General features: G+C 42.1%; 1 protein-coding gene across 3 annotated transcripts in view; it reads right to left on the reverse strand.

Annotated features, from left to right (window-relative positions):
• The window catches only part of FGD5 (FYVE, RhoGEF and PH domain containing 5), a 199,498-nt gene that overhangs the window by 67,394 nt on the left and 120,061 nt on the right, over positions 1 to 12,043 (reverse strand). The gene's annotated exons all lie outside the window — the stretch shown is intronic.

A 12,043-nucleotide genomic window follows, 5' to 3' on the forward strand; every position in this document is an offset into this window, starting at 1 on the left:
GCTCTCTGATGCTTTTATACCCTGTCTTGTTTTCAGTGGCTTGTTTTAATGGACTTTATTACTCATTTCCATAGATGTATGTATGAAAATACACTGTCTCCTTTCACAATGCAGGTTTCTTATGGCCAAACTGCACGTTATAGTTTGTAATTAATCAGGTCCAGGTTGCCTGCACCCGACAGCATCACAGCAGCTGTAGCCCCACAGCAGCATTTTTAAAGTTTTTTTTAAAAAGTATTTTTAAAAGTCCACAGGTGCCTGATTCTGTTCAAAACCACAGCATATGCCATTTTCCTGAGTCTAAATCTAAATGGCCACAGGAAAAGTTACCTGATCCACTTTCGTGCTTCATGTACAGTATTCAATGCACAGAAGCTGTTCAGTTGTGTCAATATCCTTATCCATCCTTGGTTCCTCTATATATTTGTGAAACAGCCTGGGGGGTGGAATGTGTCTGGCTGTCCAAGTTGGAATTGGGCCAATCAAGGTGCAGCCAGCAAAGCTGCACCCTGATTGGACCTACCCCTGGAGCTCCCGCCCTCCGTCCCTGGACTCTAGCCTCTTTACTCTCAGACACACCCCAGTGCATGGAGCCAGCAGCAGGTAAGGGGAGACGGCCCTGGAAAAGGGTCCTGGTGGAGGGCCTGCTAGGCTGGCCCTCCTAATGAGGCCTCTTGGCCTGCTAGGCTGGGCCTCTTAACAAGGGCCTCCCGACCTGCTAGGCTGGGACTCCTAACAAGGGCCTCCCGGCCTGCTGACTGCCTGCTAAGGAGCTCTGTCCGGGACCAGGCTAATGAGTTGGCCAGCCTCCACCTGCCCCACTTGACCTGGCTGCGAGCTTGCGGCCCAAAGCCACCTTATGCTGCCTGGCCAGGGGCCAGGGGAGGGGACCCTTTCTCGGCCCGTTCTTAGGAACCGGCTTGGAAGCTAATACATCCAATATTTTAACAAACTTCTGATCACCTCATCAGGTTACTGACAGCCAAATTCACATTAATATGGTTGTGTCACATGACCTCCACCCCCAACCATTTGTTGTCAAAACCTTTCTACTGGCTTATATTTAAAGCAGAGCAAAGTAGAAGAGACTGAATAATAGAAGAGTATGGTGCCAGGTGTCCCTGTTGTTTTTATTTTTAAAAAGAAATGTGAAAGACAATGTAATGTAATGAAGTGTTTTTTGAATCTTCAAAGTTATAAATGGTGCTGATCCAGGATACTTCAAAGGACTGCTCCATTCAACCTCACAGTCGAAGTTCAGTGCTTTGACATAGGCCTCTTCAACAGTGCCGTCAAAATAATGGTGCTCCCTTCCCACAGAAATTCACTATGTTCCAACTCTAATGTTGTTTAGACCCAGGACTAAACTGTGCTCACAACAGGGCATTGTGCATTAGTGGCTCCTCTTCCTATACATTAACGCTAGACAGCTAGCAGCTAAGCAAGCAACCAGGCAGTGAATAAATGCACCACAGGCCCTGTCCGTACACTCTCAACTTCTAGGCAGTTTTGGCCAATGGTTCCAGCAGTAAGAAACAGCCATAGTGGTGGGTCAGGCCTCATTGTGATCTGTGACCTCAGCAGCGGTCTAAAAGTGCTAACCTCTAGCAACAAGATGACCTACAAAACAGTACAGCAGTACAAAAAGAAGGGGGGGATACCTACCACCATAGAGGAAATACATGTATTAGGAACTGAAAAATCCAATGGTTATTCACAAGCAAACATGAATGAAAAAGTTGTACAAGAAGAACTGAGTAACATCACTGTACAATAGCCACAAATCAAGAAGCTGAAAGCCTTATGAATAAAACACACATACACTATATATTTTCTTGCTTTCTCTGTTATTCGTATATATAATTTATTTATTTATCTGAAGAAGATAATCATTGTGGTGTCCTGCTAGCAAGATGCCTCAATGATTCTCTTCAGATAAATGTTAAACTTTTATTTGGCTATAAAGCATGCTTTTTTCTTTGTTTGAAGCCACTGATCCAATGACAAGCTGAAGATACCCGTTTCTTTCACACACAGGCAAGTTCCTCTCTAACAGGCAACTTTCTCACTTGTTCACTGAAAGGTTGCAGCAGCTTAGCATCAGCCCCTAACATTAATCATTCCCACATGTATGTTCTCAAGGGTGCCAGCATGGTAGAGGACTCTGAGGGTCAGACTCGTGTCTAAGAGACACATGCTGCCATGGAATTTCTCTAGGTGACTTAGGGCTAGTAAGTTTCTCTCTTAGCCTATTGTTAGGAGAATAATACAGTTGGTTTGAGTCCCACTGAAGGGAAAACATTGTGGCAGTTAGTAATTGAAGCAAAACCTATAGTAAAACGTTTTCCCTCACTCCCCCTGCCCTTTTTCTTCTGATCCCCAGGAAACACATTGGGAGCATGTTGCCAAATGAAAGGAGAGCTAAGATGGCATCCCTGGATGTTTTGCTGCTATTTTGTCATGGGATAAGCAGTGCTAGAGCCACCAACATTACTTGAAGCCCAAGGTGTTCTGGGTTGGCCCTCTGGTGTACCACACTGTCCTATGAGTCTTTGCTGTTATTATAGTGCAGTAAGACTTATACAGAGTAGAAGTTAGCTCAGTATTTCTGTTCTGTCTGGCAAGAGTCCTAGAGAACTATTCACGGACATAAATTCTCTTCTTTATTCCCCTGAAGCGGATATGCTTGGAGAGGAGACTGAGCCAGGCAGCTGGGTGTTCCTCGTTCTGGCTCTTGCAGGCAACTTTCTCTTTTTCCGCCAATCTAATCTTTATGGAGAAAATAACTGGATCTTACATTTGCCTATGAAAATAAGTGCATGCTGGGGGGGGGGGTAGTACTGGAAGTACAATCAGGGTTTCTCCTTGCACTGGAGCTCCATATGGAATCACTTACAAAAACAGTGCGTTCCCAATTCTTCCTTAGCATCCCAATAAACCCTGGAAACGTCTGGGGACTTCATTGCGCAAGAAAAAGAAGACCGAGAGAGCGGCTGAGAGAGGGAGAGTGGGAGCTGTTAATTGAAAAGCCAGGTCAAAAGAAATGCCCTGCTCAAGAAGGGGGTTGAAAGCTCCCAGGGGTTCCTTGCTGATGGCGGCTGAAACAGATGTGCATGTCGCAAAGCTTCCTGATTTCATACAAAAAGATTATCTGTCCCAATCTGACCTTCCTTAGCTGTTTGTATTGGAAGGAGACACTCCATTAACACATCCTAGAGACAAAGCTACGTACTTGGAATATCACAGGGCACCCTAGTTAATGCCAGGAATATGCCTAGTAAGAGACAGTAGCAGCCTGAATGTAACTGGAGGACATTAGATTTTACCTCATCCCCATGATATGCACTTTCTTTGTGCCTTCTCGGTTACTATTTGATGTATATAAACATTGCCCTGACCCAGACAGCTCAGGCTAGCTTGATCACCTTAGATCTTAGAAGCTAGGTAGGGTCAGCTGTGGTCAATTTTGTGGTGGAGGGCCACCAAGGAATGCTATGGTTGCTCCACAGAAGCTGGCAAGGGCAAACTACCTCTGAACATTTCCTTCTTTCCTTCTTCCTTCATTCTTTCATTCATTCATATACCACCCTCCCCTGAGACTCATAAAACCCTTGGTTGGCTGTGACTTGACAACAACAAAAAATGTGCATCTGTATGCATTCTCTGAAATACACAAGGGTGCCACTGAAGCACAGCTGGGTTGGGCAGCTGTACCCTCACCATGTTTCAGAACACATGTAAGTTATTCCTCAGAAATGTGAATCACTGACTAGCTATGTGACTACCTTTCCAGGACTCTGGAAGTTACAATCCTGGTAAGGGACAGGTGCATCTGGTTGTCTGTTATTTATGCCATATAAACATGGACCTGAAAGGCCCCTGCATCATGTCCCTTCCCATTACAACCACCTTTCCCCACACTAAACAGATGGTAAGTTTCTGTCTGTTTTTACATAAAGATATTTAAGAACACACTTAATTTCACAATAGGTCTGGCTGTTTCCCTATAAGATAATGGGACTCAGCAATTTTTACTTCAAACATCTCTTGCTTTATAAGCTGGTAGGAGACATGCTATTTCACAGTACATGAAAGTTTATCTATTTGCAGTATTTTTACTCCGTTTTCTTACGTTAAAAAAACAGGATACAACAGAGAAGAGTCTTCAACAATCAATAGTGTGTGTATTTGTATACATGAACCTCCAAAAGTGCTCCTGGGAGGCAGAGCAGGAATATTGTTTACTTACTACAATTATATTATTTATAGCATTTACATTTATTAATAACATTTAAATTCCACCGCTCTTCGTTCTCAGAACTCAGAGTGCCTTCCACAGGAAGAACAGCTAGATGGGCATCCAGTAGCACCTAGAAACCAACCAGTTTTTTTGGAATAAGCTTCCAACAGTCAAAGCTCCCTTCATTACCTGATGACTCTTGAAAGCTTATACCTCAAAAATATTGTTGGCCTCTAAATTGCTGCTGTACTTGAATCTAGGAGTTCCCCTCTGAAACTAACACCTGTGGCAGGAAGTCTCCCATCCGAGCCCTGCCCAGCTCCAGATGTGCTTTCCTCCAGCTAGGTGTCAGGGCTGACAGACTAGCAACGATACTTCTGGATTAATAGAAAGCTTTATTGCTAAGAAGATCAGAACACCTTGACGTCCATAGTCATATCTAATCAATACACAAAATGTATTCTCTTTTACTGGTTCATTTTCCCGCCCAAAGCCGTACACTTTCCCAGAGAGTAAAAAGCCCCCTCTTGCAGGTGCCAGCCTGGGCTCACGGCCAGGAGTGATAGCCGGGACTTCTTGGCCTTGAATGTTACACAGCTACCCTTCCCAGAGATAACAGTCTAGCATAATTATTACAATAACTAAATCACTACACAGCCAGTGAAACAGACACACATTGATACAAGATGGAACCACTCAGGTCAAGCATAAATCATGGCAGAGATCATGTGATCCTGACACAAGGCTACTGACTTATGCTCTCCAACCATATCCTGATATACAGGAGTCTAGAATATTTGGGTTTCTCTTAGCTGTGAACTATTGGAGGGGACAGGGAGTGGAAGCTAGAAGGCTGATATGGCTCCATTACATTGGCTCTGGGCCTGGTTTCTGAGCTACAAATTCCACCTGAAGCCCACTTTGAAATCATGCTATCATCCGAGTCCTGTTCGGACATGACACAGTTCTTTAATGGGATGTGAAAAAACTCCATGTGAAATTACAAGGAAACCACAATGGATTCCTGGAGAGGAAATGAAAGCAACATCCTGGCTACTGGATGACACACGTTTAAAAAAAATGTCTTAGTGCTTTGACATGGCCTCAGGTGTGCAATAAAAGTACTAGCCTATACATGACCCTACACCCAGTGTTTAACTCACTGGGTTAAATCCTAGTAGAAGCTGCCATTTCATCGGGTTTATGCAGTTCATTAGTGTCATCACAGCTCTTCAGCTTGAGCCAGGATATTCCATGTCCAGACTCTTTGGATACAGTCTGCTGGGAATTGATGTTTTCAGAGACTACTGCATAGGAGCAGGCTAATAGTTTAAATGCTACTAGATGAAGTGGTGGTGGTGGGGAAGTACAGATGTTTTAACAATACAGTGAAAATTGAGCTTTAGCTGCATTAACGGGGAAAAAACAGTACTTTCTCTTTCCCCCAACTAAGCATGATTTCCCAGTCACTGTATGCTGTATGGAGAAACATGCTGTGAAAGGAAAAGAGCTCTAAAAAAGAAACTGTTGTGGGCTGTCGTCATATATCTCATCCTGCAATGCCATATTTTATACATTTAGGCAGCTCGATAAATTGGGTCTGACATGCCGAAAAATCAACACTAGTACGCCAAATATTATGGATGCTCTCAGAAACCATGTTCACTTTCTTTACAAAGCAAAGTGATGCTGGTTCAGGATAGCTATTCTGCTGCTATAACTTTACTCCAGCAAGTAAATAGGCTCAGGTTTCTGCTGGATTTCTATCTCTAACCATCCTGAAAAAGAGTACACATCAAGAGTCTAGGCATTTTATGAGTATCAGTAAATTTTATCCAATAGAACAGTTTTGAGGTAGAACTTTTTGGCAGGTAAACAGCATAAGGGGACAAAGTTAGATACCCCTCTCCTTCCATGTTGGTTGCTCCCTCACAATTGTAGCATCTGTAGGTACATTCTTGTTTACATTCAAAGAAACCTGGAAAAATAATTATACAACTATACATAATTAGTATTTTTGCTTTGAGATTGGCCATGCCTGTCATAATCCCACAAAACTCACCAAGACAGCATTTAGTGGTTAGTCAGTTTGGTGTAGTGGTTAGGAGTACAGACTTCTAATCTGGCAACCTGGGTTTGATTTCCTGCTCCCCCACATGCAGCCAGCTGGGTGACCTTGGGCTCACCACAGCACTAATAAAGCTGTTCTGAATGAGCAGTAATATCAGGGCTCTCTCAGCCTTACCTACCTCACAGGGTGTCTGTTGTGGGGAGAGGAAAGGGAGGGTGATTGGAAGTCGCTTTGAGACTCCTTCTGGTAGAGAATAGCTGCACATAAAAACCAACTCTTCTTCTTTTCTTAATATCTATGAAATAATATTTTTGGTGACGATGCACAGTGGGGGTGCTCAGACACATTCCTTAAGTAGTTCTCAGATTTTTTACTAGGGTTGAATTCTGGTGGCTGAGGCTAAACAGAAAGGATGACATTAGTTAGGGCCATGCCAAACATTCCCTAATTGTGATGTTCATTTTGAAAGCGGCTCATTTAGCTCAACAAACTGCTTACAAAAATACCCTGCCAAACATGATCATTGTTTCAGTCCTATGTGCTTCTCTTCTGTTTCCACAGCAGATGCTGCTTCTTGGCACTGTTTTCTTTCTTCTTCCTCCTCATGTTCTTCAGCTTAACTTGGCCACGTTGTTCAACCCCACTGGTTGATGTGACCCACAGATTTTATAAGTGTTCATATCATCATGAAGCATTGTGATATCACTGACACAGTTGTGTGCTTGAGGATAAATGGAATATAAATGGCAATGGGGCCAAATGAAGCCAAGGGCTCTGAGGGAAAGAAGTAGCAGCAGCAAAATGTATTCAAAACAAGTAGTATCAAAGCAACGTGAATGTGTCTGCAGCGACTACTGAAAATCTTCAAAAATGGAAAATACTTTTATCCGCACACAAAATAATTGCTAATGGGGTAAGTAGTTTAGAAATCAAGGATGTGGTTTCAGCTAATTCAACTATTTTTCTTTTTTTTTTTTAATCTGTTATTGGATTCCAGCTAAAATGTGAATGGAATATGAGCTCCATCTGTGTTGCTGGGCTCATTACTAGCAAAAAACAAAACAAAAACCATGTGATATATCTGCTGCTTCACTTTTCCATTCCAGAATGAAGGCGGGATAATAAAACATTTGGATGTCCCAATTGGCCTTCTGTTTGTCTAGTCAGAAGAAGAAGAGTTGGTTTTTACATGCCAGTTTCTCTACTAGAATGAGTCTCAAAGCGGCTTACAGTCGCCTTCCCTTTCCTCTCCCCACAACAGACACCCCATGAGGTGGGTGAAGCTGAGAGAGCCCTGATATTCTTGCTTGGTTAGAACAGCTTTATCATTGCTGTGGGGATCCCAACGTCACCCAGCTAGCTGCATATGGAGCGGAAAATCAAACTTGGTTTACTAGGTTAGAAGCCGCCGTTCTTACCCATTACACCAAGTCAGTTCTAAGGGCCTTTCCGCACACCATAAATTTAGTGTGACAATTACCCCCTGAAGAAACTATATTTTGGGTGCTCCGCATGACGTTGCCAACCTGCGTCCGGCCAGCAAACTTCACACTAAATCCGGCATTTTAAAGTGCAAGTTGATGAATCCCAAAAAGTGGATTCAACAACCTAAAAAAGTGCTTTCCCCCAGCGGACAACCAGCACACTACACACCAAAAAAATTTATGGAGACAAAGAAGCACTATCCCCGCCTCCAATGTCCCGCCCTCGCACCTGCCTCCCTCTGCCTTCTCCTGGGGACAGGATTTTTTTAATGCGAACTGAATAGGCATACAAGCATGCAGGCAAAGCCAAAAGTTGTTATTTCCCCCAAAGTTGTCACACAAAGCATGCTTCTCTAAAGTTCCCCTCCTCTCACAAAATCAGGAACGAGATTAATTTTTTAAAGATTCAAGACTACTGATTCCATAAGGGGTGGTGTTATAAAAAGCACTATACATCTATGATTAGATGCATTTTTGTTTAAATTGAGAAGTATTAATTTTTTTTAAATGGTGGGCATTTAAATATCGTCATGAAGGAGAAAGGGGATTGGCTGCCTGGCTTGATTGACAGGTGGAAAAGAGTTGCAGATAAACCACGTTGCCCTCTTCTGCCATTTCCAGCAGCACTTGTGGAGAGTAAGAAGTGCGAAAAGGTGGCAGACTACAGTAAGATGGTAAGAAGGTGAGGAATGGCCAGAGGCGAGATATTTAACACTACGCTCTTCAGCTGGCTTAACGCTATTTTTTGCGATGTGCGGAAATGCCCTAAATTATCCTACTGGCAGCCAGGGTTTAACACACACTTTAGTTTTAGTCAGTTATGCAATCTGGTTCTGATGCCAAGCCATGAACACGTAGGGGCTACAGCACCCAATTAAACAGCTAAATTGAAGACATGGTGTAATTCTTTTGCTGATGATAGGCATACCTTATTTGTTTAATATAGAGATACTTCTGTGCTAATTTAGCCATAAAAAAGTCTTTGCCTTCATTGCTATATAAGTGTGGAAAGATACAGCCTACCATCTGAATTATATATCCATTAATCATCCTACAACTGTTCTTTTTTTGGAGGGGAGGAGTCAGAGCTCACTACATATCACACCATTGGCAGTCTATAAAGTTACACAAGAAATCTGCAAAAATCACTTCTATCTACACAGCTAAATAAAAGCAGTGGAGGACAAGATAGGTCAATACTGCTTTCTTGTACAACTCCAGCAAAATTAATCATTAATTGCATGGATTAGGGCATGATTATCATTAATTTTAAGATGAGAGGTTTAATTCCTACAGCCTGTATAGTCAGCCTTGCAATGATTAATTCCCAAAACCTAATACCTAATAGTAATCACAATAAGCATCCGTTGTTTTGTTTTTAATGCTGTTGAATCAAGTGCTGAGGGCCTGGGAAACCATTAATCAAAGCTAAAGTCCTTTTGCAGTCTCAATAACTCCAATCAATCACAATAACTGAAAGGCCTCCAAATCCATCATCTGAAAACACAGCCAAACAAACAACAAAGGTACCCTAAACCTCTTAGTCCATAGAAGGTTAGATATAAAACAGAAGAAACCAGGGTCATCTGAAATAATGGTCTTGATCAAAAAATGGAGTTTTTACAAACATCAGCCTCCCAAGGTAATGTTGCTTCTGTTCCTGGGAAGTATGGATGCTGATGTGGCCAGAAATCACAGTAGGCTATGTAACTATGTATAGCAGGCAGGCATTCGCTGGCAGGGGCTCATGGGAATTGTAGTCCATGGACATCTGGAGGCCCGCAGTTTGTCTACCCCTGATGTATAGTCTCACCACCACCGACTATGAAAGAGCCAAGCTTTCACCCATCTAAAGTACTCTGAGATGGTTTTCATGGGGATTTTCCATTTTCATAGAATCATAGAGTTGGAAGGGGTCATACAGGCCATCTAGTCCAACCCCCTGCTCAACGCAGGATCAGCCCTAACCATCCTGAAGCATCCAAGAAAAGTGTGTATCCAACCTTTGCTTGAAGACTGCCAGTGAGGGGGAGCTCACCACCTCCTTAGGCAGCCTATTCCACTGCTGAACGACTCTGACTGTGAAATTTTTTTTCCTGATATCTAGCCTATATCGTTGTACTTGAAGTACATAATTTTCTTATGATTACTTCCATGTTCTTAGAACCAATTTATATATTATGATGCCATCTGGAAGCTTCTGGAACAATATTTCTTTGAAGTGTGTTTCAAGTGGATAGCCATGTTGGTGTACAGTAGAACAAGATCTGAGTCCAGTAGCACCTTAAATTATAGCACACAATAAAATCTCTACACAAAAAAGCTGCCTTAAGGAAATGATAATTTGAATCCAGCAGGACCTTAAAGACCAACATGACTTCCAGGGTATAAAGAGTCACATCTCCCCTTAAGAAAGGGCATCTGTCAAAGGGAGCTTTAACTCTTGAAAGCTTATTCCCTGAAAATCTTGTAGATCCAACATTTCCTTGAGGTAAGTCTTCTGTGTAGAAATTGTATTGTGTGATATAATTTGTGGATTCTACTGATTTATACTGATACAGCGAATTCATTAAGTAAATTCATTAAGTAAATGATATTTCACGTATGGCTTTTATGAGAAGTTTGTGCAAAGACTTTCCACTTTAGGATGGATAAATATTCATTCACCTTCAAGGTCTTTCCAGGAGACATTTTAAATCTCCAATTTTACCCTGATCACATGTATCCTCATTCATGAGGTGCTGTGCAGAGGGAAGTGTCAGCACAGTGCACAAGTGTGCAGATTATATCCTAAATTTATATACTTGAGCTTTAATTTTCAGTCAGAGGATACACCTCCTAATATCTCCACATTGGGTTTTTTATACATTTGAACAGATTTTATTTATAAGAACACATGGGATCTCTTCCTGGTTATCATTAGCTTTGATTTTTTCAGCCTTGCTATGTGTTTAAAATCGTAATAATTGAAGCAATTAACACTAAGAAATAAGCCTTTTGTTATCCATATTTATATTTTTAAATATGGAATGAGAAAGTGATACAACTCAGACAGGCTGTATCTATTCCAATGTCTCTTGGCAATATTTTCATAATTTAAGTTAATTGCCTTTCATTGCATTTGACATTGAAAAGTCCTTAATATAAAGTTACCTCAAATATCAGAGAAAATTTGGGCTTGGGGACACCAGGGCTTTCTTCTTAAGAATTCCGATGCTGTTTTATAAAAATTTGGCTGAATTGTATAGATAGTATGAGTTGAAAAGGAGATTGGATTAAAAAAAATGGAACTAATGAGCCAACTGGGAAGGATGAGCTATACATATAAAGTATTACTACTACTACTACTACTACTACTACTACTACTACTACTACTACTACTACTACTACTACTACTATTAACCTGTGTTTCTGGAACAGTAGCTCCCACCATCTGTTCTTAGGCGAGACTACAACTATGGAGACTTGGATCTTCAACCATGAAGGTCACTGGGTGACCTTGAACAAGCCACTGTGTCTCAGTCTAACCAAATTTACAAAGCTGGTGTGATGATAAAATGGAAGATGAGAGTGCTATGCATGCTGCCCTGAACTTCTTGAAGTAAGAAGTCCTCTACCATTCCCAGGAGTCCATTTAAGTTTGTACCTACTGCTTCAGTTCGTCCATGCAGCCACCCCATTCTCTGTTGTCCCCTTCTTCTTTGGCCCTCAATTGCTCCCAGGATTAGGCTCTTCTCCAGGGAGTCCTTCCTTCTCATGAGGTGGCCAAAGTATTTGAGTTTCATCTTCAGGATCTGGCCTTCTAAGGAGCAGTCAGGGCTGATCTCCTCTAGGACTGACCGGTTTGTTTGCCTTGTAGTCCAAGGGACTCGCAAAAGACTTCTCCAGCACCAGAGTTCAAAAGCCTCAATTCTTTGATGCTTGGCCTTCCTTATGGTCCAACTTTCTCAGCCATACATTGCAACTGGGAAGACCATAGCCTTGACTAGACCCACTTTTGTTGGCAGGGTGATGTCTCTGCTTTTTAGGATGCTGTCTAGATTTGCCATAGCTTTCCTCCCCAGGAGCAAGCGTCTTTTAATTTCTTTGCTGCAGTCCCCATCTGCAGTGATCTTGGTGCCCAGGAAAATAAAATCTGTCACTACCTCCATTTCTTCCCCATCTATTTGCCAGGATTTGAGAGGGACGGATGCCATCATCTTCAGCTTCTTGATGTTGAGTTTCAAGCCAACTTTTGCACTCTCCTCC

This window comes from Paroedura picta, chromosome 3, assembly GCF_049243985.1.
Source record: "Paroedura picta isolate Pp20150507F chromosome 3, Ppicta_v3.0, whole genome shotgun sequence".
NCBI classification, from domain to species: Eukaryota; Metazoa; Chordata; class Lepidosauria; order Squamata; family Gekkonidae; genus Paroedura; species Paroedura picta.